This window comes from Myotis brandtii, unplaced genomic scaffold (genome assembly GCF_000412655.1).
Source record: "Myotis brandtii unplaced genomic scaffold, ASM41265v1 scaffold181, whole genome shotgun sequence".
In the NCBI taxonomy this organism is placed as follows: domain Eukaryota; kingdom Metazoa; phylum Chordata; class Mammalia; order Chiroptera; family Vespertilionidae; genus Myotis; species Myotis brandtii.
Window position 1 is genome coordinate 1,744,706 of NW_005356712.1, and position 6,288 is coordinate 1,750,993.

At 46.6% G+C, this 6,288-nt stretch overlaps 1 long non-coding RNA gene across 1 annotated transcript in view; it reads left to right on the plus strand.

The window, feature by feature from the left end:
* The window catches only part of LOC106725687, a 70,086-nt gene extending 68,134 nt beyond the window's left edge, over positions 1-1,952 (plus strand). The window contains exon 3 of the long non-coding RNA XR_001361614.1: positions 1,815-1,952. This is a non-coding gene — a long non-coding RNA (uncharacterized LOC106725687). The remainder of the gene's footprint in view (positions 1-1,814) is intronic.
* The last annotated feature ends 4,336 nt before the right edge of the window (positions 1,953-6,288 follow it).

A 6,288-nucleotide genomic window follows, 5' to 3' on the forward strand; every position in this document is an offset into this window, starting at 1 on the left:
GCACGAATTTCGTGCACCGAGCCTCTAGTCCTATATAATAAAAGGCTAATATGCAAATCGACCAAAAGGCAGACTGACCAGCTATGATGCACACTGACCACCAGGGGGCAGATGCTCAATGCAGGAGCTTCCCCTGGTGGTCAGTGCGCTCCCACAGGGCGAGCGTCACTTAGCCAGAAGCCAGGCTCAGGGCTGGCGAGTGCAGCAGCGGAGCGTCACTTAGCCAGAAGCCAGGTTCAGGGTTGGCGAGCGCAGCAACGGTGGGGGGAGCCTCTCCCGCCTCTGAGGCAGTGGTAAGGAGCAGCAAGCAGGCGGGCGGTAAGGAGCGAGGGCTCCCGAACTGTGAGAGGGATGTCCGACTGCCAACTTAGCCCTGCGAGGAGTGGGCCTAAGCCAGCAGTCAGACATCCCCTGAGGGGTCCTGGTCTGCGAGAGGGTGCAGGCCGGGCTGAGGGACCCCCCACCCCTGAGTGAACAAATTTTCATGCACTGGGCCTCTAGTATATATATAATCATTATGCTATACACCTAAAACTAATGCAATGTTATATGTCAATTATGTCTCAATTAAAAAAAAACATTAAAAGTGGGGGGAAAAGCCCGGCTGGCGTGGCTCAGTGGTTGAGCATTGACCTATGAACCAAGAGGTCACTGGTTTGATTCCAGGTCAGGGCACATGCCCAGGTTGTGGGCTCAATTCTCAGTGGGGGTCATGCAGGAGGCAGCTGATCAATGATTCTCTCTCATCATTGATGTTTCTCTCCCTCTTTCTTCTTCTCTGAAATCAATAAAAATATATATTAAAAAAAAGTGGGGGGAAAAAAAGAAGAGGCTTTGTAGTTTCTTGGAATAAGAGTGGGGATGAGAAGTCAATGATGCCATTGTTAACCACTTCATACTGCAGAACCCTCCTCCCCATTGTGTTTGCTGGCTTGTCTGTTTGATACCAGACATGTGGCATTGTTGTCAGTAGAGACAGAGTGAAGGTTCCAAGGTCAGTCTACATCTACATTACTAGTCACGCTTAAAACATACTTAAGATATTTATAAATAGGTGAAGGGGAATATAGTCAATAAAACTGTGATAAATTAGACTTAGTGTGGAGATCATATATAAATGTCGAATCATTCTATTGTACACCCGAAACTAACACAACATATCAACTCTACTTAAATAAAAAAGATAACTGTAAATATACATTCCAATATTTCCTCTCCCTAATGGAGCCTCGGGTGCCCCCCCGCCCCCACACACACACACTCTTTGGAGACCATGGAGCTAAGACATTCACTTACCCAGCACCACTTTGCACGGTGGCAGATAACACGAGAATTGGCTCTGATGACAGTCCCCACCTGACATTCACTTCATGCTCTTTTAAATCCAAATGGGCACTTTCACACCTGCTGCAAAGCTGAGTGATAAAACATCTGTGTTCTTGGTCTTTTTCTCTTGATTGATGTGGTGGGTTTAACGTGGGATTTTCTCTTCGCTTTTCCTGCATGATATACCTGGTGATGGTCTCTCCCGCTGCTGTCCCACCAGCCCTGTGAGAGGACAGGCGCTTCCTCAGGGGCATCTGGAATTTGGCCATGGTTGGCCACAGATTGCTTTTCTCTTTCCTGTTGCATTAATTAAGAACAAAGGAGAAGGAAACCCAACCGAGTCTGGCTTAAGTAGGAGAGAGAATTTGTTAGCTCCTGTAACTAAGTAGTTTGAGGGTCTGGGTGTGTCCAGGTAGCTCAAAACGATGTCACTGAGATTTATCATCTCTCTGACTGCCTTTTCCAGCTTGGTTTTCCTCTGTTGGCAGTGTCTCTGTGAGTGGTGGTTCCCAGAAGCTCTAGGCTTATTTTATCCTTGAAGCAAACAATTCCAGAAGAATTCTTCTTGTTCTCATCAATTCCAACAGAAGCTCAGGGATGGACTTTTATTGGGTTCCCTCGGGTGTCCATCTCTGAACCATTGGCTATGGTCAGGTAAATGTAATGCTTGGATTGGCCAGGTCTTGGTCACATGACCACACCTAGCACTGGGGTTGAAGCACTGTCCCATCACAATGAATGAGAATCCAGGGGAAGGGGCCGTTACCTAAAGGGGAGGGGTGTGAAAGCACGAGCTACACCTGCCTTCCACACCTTTGAATGAGGACTTCCCTTGAAGGAGGCTCAACCACAGGAACAGCAGAGCCTTCTGCCTGGTTGGCAGCTTTCTCTTTGACGGAGGCTCAACCACAGGGTTGGAACAGCAGAGCCTTCTGCCTGGTTGGCAGCTTTCTCCTGGCAATGCAATTGTGATGCTAACTACCCAGAGTTAGGTCAGATTTCACAGCTTAAAGGCACAGTCCCCAACAAGAATGCCCGAAGATAGCCATAAGTTCAGGAGTTCCCAGGCCACCTACACTTCTGACCAAATGGCTCAAATTTGGGGGTTACCTGTAGCCCCTAGGTCCAATAATTCATTAGACAATTTAGGGCAGTGATGGCGAACCTATGACACGCGTGTCAGAGGTGACACGCGAACTCATTTTTTTGGCTGATTTTTCTTTGTTAAATGGCATTTAAATATATAAAATAAATATCAGAAATATAAGTCTTTGTTTTACTATGGTTGAAAATATCAAAAAATTTCTATATGTGACACGGCACCAGAGTTAAGTTAGGGTTTTTCAAAATGCTGACACGCCAAGCTCAAAAGGTTCGCCATCACTGATTTAGGGGTTACCAATAGCCCCTTAGGTCCAACCATTCAATAGAACAACTCACAGAACTCAGGGCAATGTGACACCTATGATTACAATTTTATTGTAAAGGGTGTAAATAAAGACCATTGGAATGAAGAGTTACACAGGAAGAGGGCTGGGAGGGTTCCAAACTTTGAAGCTTCCATCTCCTCAAGATTATTACCCTTCTGGTACATCGTATACGGTTAGCAACCAGGGAAGCTCGCTGATGCTCCTGGCATTCAGAGTTTTTATTAGGGTTTCATTATGTGGGCGTGACTGATTGAATCATTAACCCTGTGACTGAACCTGATCTCACTTCTTTCCCTGACCTTCAGGAGGGACAAACTGACATCACATGACTCAGAGCACCAACCTTCTAATCACATGACTGATCTTTCTAGTATGGCTAGCCCCCAATCTAAAACTATCCACCTCATTAGCATAAATTCAGGTGTGGCCTGAGGGCCCCACTATGAATAACAAAGATGCTTCTATTATTTGAAAACTTCCAAGGATTTAGAGGCTCTGTCCCAGGAATTGGGCATAAAAACCCAGACAATTTCTTTATTATACAACTAGGGGTCTGATGCACGAAATTCGTGCGTGGGTAGGGTATCTAGGCCTGGCCAGCAATCAGGGCCGATCAGGTTCCCCACCTCCCAGCCTCCCTGCCCCGTGGGCCACTGCTAGTCACCTGCCATGTTCCACGCTGCCCCCTGGTGGTCAGTGCACGTCATAGCGAGCAATTGAACTCCCAGTCTCCTGGTCGAACTCCCTAGGGGACAATTTGCATATTAGCCTTTTATTATATGGGATAGTCTTCTATGCTGGATTCCAACTTCTTCCCAGGCTTGGATATTAACCACGGTCCCCTATTCTTCTCTGCTGCCACCACTTCTAGACCCAACATCAACTTCTGGCTGAGATTTTTAGCATCTTCCTCCCACAGCCTCATCAGAGGTCCCTTCTGGGTCTCCTCCTGAACCCCACTGCTCGCTCTTTCCAGCCCCATTCTTTCTTCCTCCCAAAGCTGTAGCCTTGGAAAAGTCCACCTGTCTTTGTCCTGTCTCTTCATTGGTAACATATGGGATGTAAATCATTTTGACTCAGCTAAGCTGGTACTTATCCCAGGAAGCTTTCTCTAGAGGACACTTTGGCTTATTTTCTTGTGGTTTCTTTCTTTTTTGGGGGAATCTTGTACTTTATGATATGAATCGTCCTCCTATTATAAAAGTTGAAAAAGTCAGAATCTGCTTTCTCAGCTTTCATGCAGCTTGGATGTGGTCATGTGACTGAGGCTTTGGCAATCAGACCTTCATGTCCTCAGAGGTAGTAATGTAGAGGCTCGGTGAAATGAGCCAGGATCAGATTTCATTGCATGTGTCTAAAGACATTGTTGCGCCTTCCTCGACTTGCCAGGTTGGGCGGGTGGCTTTCTGTGTGCTCCATCTGTACCACTTTGCCTGTCGCCACCTCCATCGTTATGACGTGTATTGAGTCTTATTGTGAGTTGTGTGCTTTACCCATGCTCTCGCATTGATTCCGTGGTGTTATACCCATTTTATTTTATTTTTTACAGAGAGGAAGGGAGAGGACTAGAGAGTTAGAAACATCGATGAGAGAGAAACATTGATCAGCTGCCTCCTGCACATCCCCTACGGGGATGTGCTCGAAACCAAAGTACATGCCCTTGACCAGAATTGAACCTGGGACCCTTCAGTCCACAGGCTGACGCTTTATCCAATGAGCCAAACAGGTTAGGGCTGTTATACCCATTTTAAAGATGAGGTATGTGGAAGTGAAGACACCTTCCAAAGTAATGTAGCTCGTGAGAGAGCACAGTTAGGATCTGGATTTTCCCTATCTGACACCAGAACCTTTTCTCTTAACCATCATGCTATAGGACCACTGTTAAAACCTTCTGCATAATCCTGGAGGATAGGGTCTAGGTGTCTTTTTACACCTGTGATCTCTCTCACATACTCAAGCTCAAGTAGATGACAAGGTCTAACCTGGCTCAAACACTCCATGAGCATCATGAGCTGCCCTCCCACCTCCCACCCACCAAGTGGCACCCCTTCCTCCCTCAACTCCATTCACCCAGTTGCCACCTCAGGACTTGTTTTCCACTTAACAGGAATCATTCTCCTCCTTCACACACCTATTCCCATGAACACCTTCTTCAAGTCCATGTCAAGTGGAAAGTTTGCCCCAATAGTCAGCATTTTGTTTTTTTCCATCTCTGTTTTGCTTTTGGGACTTTGGATGTGAATGTGCCTCATGAAGCCCCGTAGGATGGCTCCAACCTCCCCATTTTTTGGTGAGAAGAATTTTACATCTTTGGGTAGGTGTTGGCATAGTTAATTTTGCCATTTGGAAGATTTAAATGGTTTTAAAATGTATTATGACTGAATAACTGGCTCTGACCTCCACCAAAAGATGACCAATTTGAGTCCCAAGACAAAAGCCTCTAAAATAAGTATTTCTCCCTGAAGCTCTTCTTTGAGGCTGGAATCTGGGAGGTGATGTAGTGCCTCCCCCTAGTCCCTAATCTACTTTAGTAGTAGAAGAGCCTTTGTTTGAATAAATGTTCCTTGCCTAACCAAAGTAGGTCTTGTTGCTGCTGGTAATGCTTGCTGCCTGCCTTTTCAGTAGAAGGTTATATATATTTTGCAGGCAAGCATGATGGAAGCATAATACTAACATAAACCACTAGGTGGTGCTGCAGCTCTGAGAAATAGCCTTGGAAAGTGGCAAGCAGGAGGGTGGAGTAAGTCCTGTGATTTCAGCATCTCCCCTGTGCTAGACAGACAGACACCCATTCTAGAGTTGGCTCTGCCACTTACTGCCTGTGTGACTGTTGGCAGATGACCTTAGGTTTTGGTGTCCTTACTTGTGAAATGGCGATGATAACAAAGCCTACCTCAGAGGGATGTTCTGAGCGTTGCATATGCTGCTGCTGGAGTATTATCTAATTTGCAAACTGTGGATTGCTGTGCAAATCGAAGTTAATATGGTGCCAGGAAGCCCCGCCATTAGAGCGATCCCTTGGGAATGACTCCAAAAGCAAGATAGCTTTTGTGACCTCCTTGTCTCATGCTCTGAGGGCTGGGGGTCAGTAGGGGTAGGGAGGGAATGCAGAGGCAGCTGAACATGATTGTAAATGATATTATGAGGCCATAATATCACCCAGCATGGAGCCCATTGAATAGCAAAAGCTCGTTAGTATCTGAATACCACACCCAGATTCCAGCTCCAACTCTTTCCCAGCCAGACATCAAACATTCAGCTCAATTTTATTATCTGGAATTTGAGGATGCAGTGCAGGAATCTGGAGAAGGGAGTGGTAGAGTCAGGCCAGGCCAGTGAGGAACAGAGACTGGGAGGTTGGACTGGGGTGTTGGGTAAGGGGAGTTTCTACTTGGGAGTAGCTCCCTTTCTGTTGCCAGAAGTCAGTCTCCAGGTGGCCCTACTAGATCATGAGCATCCAGAACAGGCAGGAAGCAGGAGCACAGTGTGGACTAGCCTCCTCCCCCGGGACAGCTGGCCGACCCGGCCCACA